The following is an 11,169-nucleotide window of genomic DNA, read 5'->3' on the forward strand; positions in this document are numbered from 1 at the left end:
TACACACTGACCATCTTGTTTGTCCTGCTGAAAGACCAAACCAACATCTACGGTGTTCAGAATATACCGCAGAATCCATTTCACAGCTTGCCAATGCTCCTTTCCAGGATCATGCATATACCCGCTCACAACCCCAATTGCCTGTGAAATATCGGGTCTCGTACACACCATTGCATACATCAAGCTACCAACAGCACTTGCATACGGAACCTTTGACATGTATTCCCGTTCTGCATCATCCTTAGGTGACATGGATGTACCGAGCTTGAAATGAGGAGCAAGAGGTGTACTAACTGGTTTTGACATCTCATTTATGCCAAAACGTTTTAGTACCTTCCTCAGATATTCTTTCTGAGACAAACAAAGCCTCCCCAATTTCTTATCCCTTGATATCTCCATGCCTAGAATCTTCTTTGCTTCACCAAGATCCTTCATCTCAAACTCCCTGTTCAATTGAGTCTTTAGTTTCGCAATTTCTGTCTGACTCCTGGAAGCTATCAGTATATCGTCAACATAAAGAAGAAGATATATATAGTATCCGTCTTCTAGCTCGCGTAAATACACACAATGATCATATTTGCTTCTTGTGTACTTCTGCCCTATCATAAACTTGTCAAATCGCTTGTACCACTGCCTTGGAGATTGCTTCAATCCGTACAGCGCTTTTTCTAATTTGCACACCATCTCTTCTTTTTCAGCAACTTTGAATCCATCTGGCTGAGTCATGTAGATTTCCTCATCCAAGTCTCCATGTAAAAATGCAGTTTTTACATCCATCTGAACTAGTTCCAAATCCAACTGCGCTACCAAAGCCAACAAAATTCTGATGGAGGAATGTTTTACAACTGGAGAAAATACTTCATTATAATCAACTCCCTCCGTTTGAGCGTAGCCTTTAGCCACCAATCTTGCTTTGTAGCGGATGTTATTCTTGTCAGGAAATCCATATTTCTTTGCATATACCCACTTGCACCCAATTGCCTTCTTTCCCTTCGGAAGACTAGCTAGTTTCCACGTCTGATTCTTTTGAAGGGATTGCATTTCTTCATTCATGGCAATCCTCCACTTTTTATGTTATGAACTTTGAACTGCTTCATTAAAAGTGGCAGGAACGTCATCTATTGCAATTGGTGATGCAAAAGAGACCATATCAGCATAACGAGCAGGTTGTCTAATGGTCCTCTTTCCCTTTCTGAGTGCAATTGATTCATGTTGCTGTAGAGGTTCTTGGGTCTGAACCTCTTCTTCATCTGACTCTTCTTCTACCATAGGAGAGTCAACATCATTTTCTTTACTGGTTGGGACAAATTTGCTTCCTTCAAACTCCAACTTTTTGGGAGTTCCATCTTTCTGCTCCAATTTTTCTGAAGTCACCTTTCTCAACATGGTAGATTCATCAAAGGTAACATCCCTGCTGAAGATTATTTTCTTTGTTTCTGGACACCAAAGACGATAGCCTTTCACACCAGAGGTGATCCCCATAAAAATCGCCTTCTTTGCTCTTGGATCCAGCTTTGACTCCTTAACATGGTAGTATGCAGTGGAACCAAACACATGTAAGGAATCATAATCTGTAGCAGGTGCTCCAAACCATTTCTCTAATGGTGTTTTACCACCAATAGCAGTCGATGGTAAGCGGTTGACAAGGTGACAAGCATAGACCAAAGCCTCAGCCCAAAATTCTTTGCCTAACCCAGCATTAGACAACATACACCGAACCTTCTCCACTAATGTCCGGTTCATACGCTCTGCCACTCCATTCTGTTGTGGTGTACCTCTGACAGTGAAGTGCCTAACAATACCTTCCTCTTCACAGACTTTCAGAAATGGATCATTTTTGTACTCTCCACCATTGTCTGTACGGAGACGTTGATTTTTCTGCCTTTTGAGTCTCCATCATCTTTTTCCATTTAAGGAAAAATCCTAGCACCTCATCCTTTGTCTTCATTGGATACACCCAAACTCTCCGGGAAAAATCATCAACAAAGGTGACATAATAATGTGTTCCTCCCAATGAAGTTGTCTTGGAAGGCCCCATACATCTGAATGAACATAATCCAAATACCTTTAGTATCATGGATTGCTGTTCCAAATTTCACCCTCGTCTTCTTCCCTTTGATGCAATGCTCACAAAAAGCTAATTTGCAAGCCCGAGCACCCTTCAATAATCCTTGATCTATCAGTAATTTCAAGGATTTTTCACCAACATGCCCCAAGCGATATGCCATAACCTGGTTGCTTCTGACTCCTGTTCATCAGTAGAAGCTGCCACTGCTGCTGTCCCAACAATTGTACTACCCAGAAAGTAATACACATTGTTTCTTTTTCGGATTCCCTTCATTATCACCAGTGCACAAGAGATAATCCTCATAATCCCATCTTTTGCCCTCACTTCTAAACCTTTTGACTCTAAGTTTCCCACAGAGATGAGATTTCTCATTAAATCTGGTACATAATGGACACCTGTTAAGGTTCTGATTGATCCATCCTGATTCCTCAAGCGAATTGAACCAATCCCAAGTGTGTCAAGAGGGGAATTATTTGATGTGTAGACAATTTCACCTTTTAGTTCTTTAAAATCAAAGAACCATTCTCTATTGGGGGTCATATGGTGGCTACAAGCTGAATCTAACAGCCATGAACTGGAACAGCTGGTTGATGGCGTAGCAGCGAATGCGAAATCTGAATCTCCATCATCATACTCGACCACATTTGATTCTGAGACAGCCTTCCCCCTTTCAGGTTTGCCTTTATTCTTTAGCCTGGGACATTCTTTCTTCCAGTGCCCTTTTTCTCGACAAAAGGCACATTCATCTTTGCTCAATCTGGACTTTGACTTCGATCTCCTCTGCTTCCTTTATTCTGACTCTTGGAACGGCCTCTAACAACAAGAGCTTCTGCTTCGACACTTGTGTTTTCTTGTTTGTCTTTCTTTCTCAATTCATAACTATACAAGGCAGCAATTACTTCACTGAGAGACACATCAACCTTCCCATGAAGTAGAGTAGTTTCAAGATACTCAAACTCATCAGGAAGTGATCCCATCAACATCAGAGCCAGATCTTCGTCTTCAAAAGTCACGTCCATATTCATCAGATCAGTCACCAGCTGATTCAAGCTAGTAATGTGATCATTCATAGTGGTACCTGGTACATAGTTGAAGCGGAACAGTCTCTTTTTCATGTAGAGTTTGTTCTGACCGCTTTTCTTCAAAAATTTCTCCTCCAGTGCCTTCCACAATTTACTTGCAGAAGTTTCCTTAGAAAATGCATACTTCTGCTCTCTAGAAAGACACGATCGAATAGTACCACATGCCATTCTATTGATCCTCTTCCATTCTTTCTCCTCAACATCATCTGGTTTCTCTCCTTCAATAGCAATGTCTAGACCCTACTGAAATAGGGCATCTAGAACCTCGCTTTGCCACATGCCGAAATGACCGGTGCCATCAAAAATCTCCACTGCAAATCTAACATTTGTCACAGCATTTCTTGCCAAAATTGAAGATAAAGAAGCGTCTGACATTTCTGCTACAAATTCTATTTAATAGCTGCCAATGCAGAATGTCAATTATCCCAAGGAAATTTTTCTGATGTGGAAGATCAGCCTAAGCCGCAACCACAGAGCATACTAAAATAAACCAAGAGCGCTGATACTAATTGTTGTGAAATTCGGGTTAATTTCCACCAATAACAGATTCACCTTGAAAACTATATCTAGGTGACTAGTGTGAAAACGATTGTACTAAAAATCACCAATGTAGATTCCCAGGAAAGGGGAGGGGTCACAATGGTCCCTCTTAAACCTTTCCTTAGACAGAACTACCAAGACAAGTAATTTTAATAGGACAATAATTGACAACAACTATACCCGACAATAGCTATTAAATAGACATAAAAGAGAACACCAAAATATTTCACTAATAGAGGAATATTACAAAGAGAGAAAGAAAAATAGCCTTTAAAATAGAAGAAGGCTTAATTTGTGGGATAATTAACTAAGAGGAGAAGGGCTTTATTTAAAAAAAATTTCCCCTCCTCCTTATACACAACCAATGTGGGACTTTTGCCAAAAACCAACTCAACTAGGCATTTAGACAAACATCTAACTAGGCATACAAATCGTTAAGACACTGTCCTGAACGAAAACGGCATGTAGAACTTAAAACTAAGATTGCGGGGCTTTACCCCGAAGGGAGCCCTTCCAGAAATTCTCTAAGGCCAGGACAAGCCAAGGCCTAAAGGGGGTTTGGAAATAGTTTTCAACCAGCAATAGACGCGCCTCGGTTAGAACCTCATGAGCTGCGTCAGTGCCCCCAGCGCAAAGATACTTTGAAATATCCTCCCCTCTTCTTTTATAAAGTTACCAACCCCCAGCTTGTTGTTTGCTACGGATGTGAGATTGCATAACGTTCATCCACTTTCTTCTTCATCTCTCCAACAACAGTCGAGATGAACACAGATTGTGTTTCATGTGATTGCCGACCTTAATCTTTGGGGATCAAACAAACATGTCCTTAGCTTCAATGCTATGTAGAAGTGAAAATTGGGAGATGAGAGAAATAGGTTGGTTATTATTCACACCACTCATACATCAAAAACAATTCCTTCTCGGCCCCAAAAGGTTTATTCTCGTTTTATGTTAGTCAATTGGTCTTTAAAACTAATTGTGTGTGTCAACAACTATTGGTCTCGTGTCTTCACTGGCTAAACTTTCATATCCGGATGGCGCACAAAGTTCGTTTGATGAAATGCGTTAAAAAACTTCACAACCTATGGAATAAGACCTCACCATTATTGGGTTCTTGAGTTTAAAGTAAGCTGACTTGAGTTGCTGGTTGATCACTATATACTTGTAAATTCGAATACTCCATTATATATGAAAGAAAAGAAGATTATTTGAGTAGAGGAATGGTGCTTAATACTTAACATCCCTTCCGGAATCCATCACCTTTGGACTTGGTTTCGACAGCACTCGGTTTCTGGGACTCCTCTTGCTCATCAGATAACCAGCTTGTGGCGCAGTCACATAGGGTTCCAGCGCAATGGATGTTGACGGTGCTGTATATAGCTTATGGATAGTTCAAAAAGAACTAAACCTGTTAATATTGTTTGGGTTTTCCATAATTGAGAAACCATAATCTATAACTTTGGATTGAAGAGAACAAACATGCTGATGACTGGTTTGATTCATCCTTCAAATTTGATTATGAAAAAAATAGATTTTTTTATATAGATTTTATAGATCTCGATATAGATTTATTTGTTTGGTGTCATTGTATTTTTTTAAGAAATATTAAAGATAGGTTTATCAAGTTCGATATAATTTCTAATAAAATGGATATTGCATTCGTATTCGTATTCGTATTTATATTCGTATTCGTATTCGTATTCGTATTCATGAGGGAAAAAGACGTTAATAAAAATTTTTGGATTCCAGCAATCGTTAACAGCAGTGAGCAATATTGATGGGTGATGGTTGAATGACAATGACTAGTAACGGTGAGAAACTTTGGTTGAGTTCAGGAGTCAAGATATATTTTATTTTATTATTAATTATTAATTGTAAATACATAATCTAATCGCTCTGTAATTTATTTTTGAGAAAATCGCCTCAGTGACCAAAAATGTCTTATAATATACGATTTTAATCAACTTTTTTTGGATTTGCCAAAATGACCAACAAAATCGCAACGCGATATCAAAATCGCAACGCGATTTAGAAAATCGCAACGTTGAAAAGAAAATCGCAACGGTCAAAAGAAAATCGCAACGCGATCTTCCAAGAATCGCAATGCGATCCAAAGAATCGCAATGCGATTCCAAGAATCGCAATGCGAGCCAAAGAATCGCAATGCGATCTTCGAAGAATCGCAACGCGATTCAAAGAATCGCAACGCGATTGAGAAAATCGCAACGCGATTGAGAAAATCGCAACGCGATTCCAAGAATCGCAACGCGATTGAGAAAATCGCAATGCGATTCCAAGAATCGCAAAACGGCAAAAGAAAATCTCAAAAGCAGTAGAGTTGTTCGTATTGCATTTGTTTCTTAAAAAATTTCTCTAAAAAGATAGTATCCGCGCGGACGTGTCGAAGACACGTATTACCACGACCACGACCACGACCACGACCACGACCCGACCCGAGACGGCGGCGGCGGCGGCGCGCGAGAGTCCCCCTTGTTCTCTTTCACTCAACAAGGAAATGAGAAATCCAAGCCTTAAATACACTTCCCAATAGTGTTTCCAATACTATGTGGGATTGAACATTACCAACAACCTTCACATGTCAACCTATTTTGTGTGCTTAATTTGACTGTGCCATTCACTAAAATTGTTGTAGATTAGTTCATTTGAAGAAGTGTAACTAATAAACCATAAGCCAAGTAAATTGCTTTTATTTGTCGTGAAATGATGTCCCTGCAACCTTTGTGGAACTTTGGACCTTGTAATAAACTTGAACTATGCTTCCAGTTCCATCCAGTAGAGAATTTAAAATCATAACTTGTAACTTTATCTCCAATATCACAAAGCAACAAAAAATCTACAAGAAATTGATCAGCTATGAGGAGAGTCTTGAATGTAGAATTGTTGTGTATAAATCCACATGTATGCATAACCGGGTAGAAATTATATTTGTATACGGCAACCCACCCTTTTTCACTAAACAAAACAATTTGGCATACCAAATGAACTAATCTCTTATAGTCACACTCAAGCTCTTAGCAAAATAGGTTGACATGTGAAGATTGTTGGTAATGTTCAATCCACATAGTATTGGAAACACTATTGAGAAGTGTATTTAAGGTTTGAATTTCTCATTTCCTTGTTGAGTGAAAGAGAACAAGGGGGACTCTCGCGCTCCGCCGTCGCCGCCGTCTCGTCTCGGGTCGTGGTCGTGGTCGTGGTCGTGGTCGTGGTCGTGGTAATACGTGTCTTCGACACGTCCGCGCGGATACTATCTTTTTAGAGAAAATTCTTAAGAAACAAATGCAATACGAACAGCTCTACTGCTTTTGAGATTTTCTTTTGCCGTTTTGCGATTCTTGGAATCGCGTTGCGATTTTCTCAATCGCATTGCGATTCCTGGAATCGCGTTGCGATTTTCTCAATCGCGTTGCGATTCTTTGAATCGCATTGCGATTCTTGGAAGATTGCGTTGCGATTTTCTTTTGACCGTTGCGATTTTCTTTTCAACATTGCGATTTTCTAAATCGCGTTGCGATTTTTGTTTCGCATTGCGATTTTGTTGGTCATTTTGGCAAATCCAAAAAAAGTTGATTAAAATCGTATATTATAAGGCATTTTTGGTCTGAGGCGATTTTCTCTTTATTTTTTTATTATTTTCATTGAAATTTTTATATGTAATTGTAAGTAGATTTTAATACATGTAGTAAAATGACCTAAAAACAAACTATGAAAATGCATGAGTCAGTTAACTAAAGGTTAGGTTTCTTTCATTCATAAAGATGTTAAATATATTAAATCTTACGGACGTCTTTATAGGATTGTCTAATTAACAAGAGAATCATTGAGTGTCTTTGATTAACGATAAACTAAGAAAAGATTAAGGTGTCCTGAGTAATTATAAGTAACATTAGGGGTAAGCGTTTCGATCAAATTGAGTAAAAAAATCGAGTTAACGAGTCTTATTTATAACTTAAACTAACTTGAAATTTTTTCGTCGAGTCGAGTTTTTGAGTTCTGTTTAATTTAATTGTAAATATTTATAATATTATAATATTATTTTTTCAATTTAATTGATTTTTTATAACCATATACAATATATATATATATATATATATTCATTTTTTATGTATGATATATATTATATCATACAAAATATAGAGACACGACTCAAACTTGAAATCAATCGACTAATTATAAAAGAGAAAATAACCTCAGTGACCAAAAATTCGTTGCGATAGTCCAAGTTCACGTTGCGATTTATTACAAATTCGTTGCCATAGTCCAATTTATTCCAAATTCGTTGCGATAGTCCAAAATCGTGTTGCGATAGTCGAAGTTCGCGTTGCGATTTTCCAAATTCGCAACGACTGGTGGTATTGCATTTGTTTCTTAAGAATTTTCTCTAAACATAATATTCGCGCGGACTTGTCGAAGACACGTACCACGACCACGACCACGACCACGAGACGACGAGATGGCGGCGCGCGAGAGTCCCCCTTGTTCTCTATCACTCAACAAGGAAGTGGGAAAGCCAAGCCTTAATACTATTCCCAATAGTGTTTGCAATACTATGTGGGATTGAGCATTACCAACACTTGTTTCCAATACTATGTGATTATCAGGAAACAATTAACAATCATGCACCTTAAAACCAACTAAATTAACAACCAATTGCATTAGTATATACGATTAAATATGTCATAATTAAAAGTCAATCTACAATCAATCACGATTATTGCAATTTTAAGCAAAACATTCAAAAAAAATTGCTCACTTGCGAAAATAAAAAAAAAATTGTTATCTTGCAATTACAATCAATTGAAAATAAATTAGAATTGCATGAAAACTAAACGAACCACAAATACTTTTCATACAAAATAAAGTCATTAATATAATTCACAAATAATATCACTATTTAAGGCTCAATCCCACATAATATTGGGAACAAGTGTTGGTAATGCCCAATCCCACATAGTATTGGAAACACTATTGGGAATGGTATTTAAGGCTTGGCTTTCCCACTTCCTTGTTGAGTGATAGAGAACAAGGGGGACTCTCGCACGCCGCCGCCGTCGTCTCGTCGTGGTCGTGGTAATAGTGTCTTCGACACGTCCGCGCGAATACTATCTTTAGAGAAATTCTTAAGAAACAAATGCAATACCACCAGTCGTTGCGAATTTGGAATAAATCGCAACGCGAACTTGGACTATCGTAACGAATTTGGAATAAATCGCAACGCGAACTTCGACTATCGCAACGAATTTGGAATAAATTGCAACGCGAACTTGGACTATCGCAACGAATTTGGAAAATCACATTGCGATAGTCGAAGTTCGCGTTGCGAATCTGGAAGCTGATTTGCGATATCGGAGACCGCGTTGCGAATTATCGATCGCATTGCAATTTAGTTGGTCTTTTGACAAATCCAAAAAAAAAATGGTTAATCGTATTATAAGGCATTTTTGTCACTGAGGTATTTTCTTTTATTAAAAATTTCATTGTTAGAAGCAAACCATTAGTTGGTTTTGAGAATAATATATGATTAAAACACTCGATCAGATAAGCAAGCGAAAGGTGAGAAGTTAAAATCCTTATAAATGAAACAAATTGAATTAAGAGTGTCATCCCTATAATAAACTTCTGAAAACTTGATCTAAAATAATCCCATTAATAGATCAGAAACTGAGTAAACAAAAAAAGAAAAAAAAAACCCTTGAATAGAGATTGGTTGTTCCTTTTATCATCTCCTACCAATATTATTACCATTATTGTCAATTCAAATTGAGCCAGAAGTGGATCCTAATGTAAAAGTGTATGTTTCCTAAAATCAAACCAGCAATTTTTACGAGATGGATCACCAAATGCCAAATCACAATTCATCCGAAAGCTATTGAATTTTCACCTGTAAACGCTGAATCAATTAAGGTATAGTGTCATAGAGGAGGAGGATGGAACCACAGCAACACCGTGGATAAATCTCTATCCTCAAATTAGAGGAAAACTGCTACTGTGTTTGATTAGCAACGTATCACTTTCAGCTAGGCATTTAGACAAACATCTACTTGACATGAATCGTTAAAAAGCCGTCCTTGAACAAAATGACAAATAAAACTTAAAACTAAAATTGTAGGGCTTTACCCCAAAGGAGCCCTTCCAGAAATTCTCGAAGGCCCAGGACAAGCCAAGGCCTACGAGGGGGTTTGGAAATAGTTTTCAACCAGCAATAGACGCGCCTCGGTTAGAACCTCATGAGCTGCGTCATTGCCCCAAGCGCAAAGATACTAACCCCCCACTCCCCTTTTTGTTTTATATAAGTTACCAACCACCAGCTTGTTGTTTGCATCGGATGTGGGATAGCTTAACATCATCAAACAACATTTCTTTCACACCTACTCTTGCATCAGAAAACCATTCTTTCTCGGCCTCGAAAGGTTCTTTCCCGTTTTATTTTAGTCACTTGGTCTTTAAACTAGGGTAAACTACACGTTTGTACATCAATTATTTCTTTTGTTTCATTTTGGTACCTAATTTTATTTTTTTCAAAAGCATATTTAGTTTAAATTTCAATTTAGTATCCGGCTATTAAAATATTAACACAATTGTTAACATTTAATTCTCTATTTTGGGTAAATACACCATTGATCACTAATCACAGTCTTCTAAATTTCGAATACCTGAAATCTTAAGGTGGATATTGCCCTCAAGATTAACACAATATTCTAAATTTAGGTCACCTGAAAAGGAGGAAGTGAAACTCAATTGACGTTGCTCATTTAAAAGATAATTTATAGAATAAAAATAATAATTTTTAATATCTAATATGAGTAGGAACTATCCTTTTATAAGAGTACATATGTTTGAAATTATTAAATTAAAATAATTCTTAACCATTCCTTAATATCTTCATTCATCCTCAAAAAGAGCTCTCACTGTTGCATTACTCACACTAATCTTATGTTTGATGTTTGAACACTTAATTTATACAAAAATAAGATAAGACGCAAATAATTATTATTAATTCAATGATAAGCTTTTTTTCTTTTTTCTTGTATTAATTTAGGGTAAATGCAATGTAGTACATTTTTAAAGATGATTCTCAATCATTTGATATATCGTTGATATTCATAGTACTCAAATCCAAGACTTCAAGAAATTACCGTATACCGTCAATATCACTTGATTCGTGCAATTCAATGACAAGTTAACAAAGTAGAAGTGAGATCAAAAAATGCATTAATATCAAAATACTAAGTTGGTATTTTCAATCATTTTATATAATAATATTTAAATAGATTTATTTTCTTATTTACCAATACAATAAAATTTTAAATTAATTGAAAATGTTAAAAAAGAAATTTAAATAATTCAAAATATGTATCATAGAGGTAGAAAATCAGTTATAAATGTGTTTTTGAATAGCTGTTTTGATTCCTCATCATAATTTTGGATGTACTTCAATTTCCTAGGTAGAGGCTATAG

The 11,169-nt window shown here is 37.0% G+C and overlaps 2 non-coding genes across 2 annotated transcripts; both read right to left on the reverse strand.

The window, feature by feature from the left end:
* Positions 1–4,179: 4,179 nt before the first annotated feature.
* LOC120218666 lies at positions 4,180–4,328 on the reverse strand. Its single transcript, XR_005525259.1, has one exon. It is a non-coding gene; the product is annotated as a U4 spliceosomal RNA (small nuclear RNA).
* Positions 4,329–9,820: 5,492 nt separating this feature from the next.
* On the reverse strand, positions 9,821–9,970 carry LOC120218664. Its single transcript, XR_005525257.1, has one exon. It is a non-coding gene; the product is annotated as a U4 spliceosomal RNA (small nuclear RNA).
* Positions 9,971–11,169: the final 1,199 nt, after the last annotated feature.

The sequence above is a fragment of the Hibiscus syriacus genome, unplaced genomic scaffold (genome assembly GCF_006381635.1).
Source record: "Hibiscus syriacus cultivar Baekdansim isolate YM2019G1 unplaced genomic scaffold, ASM638163v2 tig00110198_pilon, whole genome shotgun sequence".
Lineage (NCBI taxonomy): Eukaryota > Viridiplantae > Streptophyta > Magnoliopsida > Malvales > Malvaceae > Hibiscus > Hibiscus syriacus.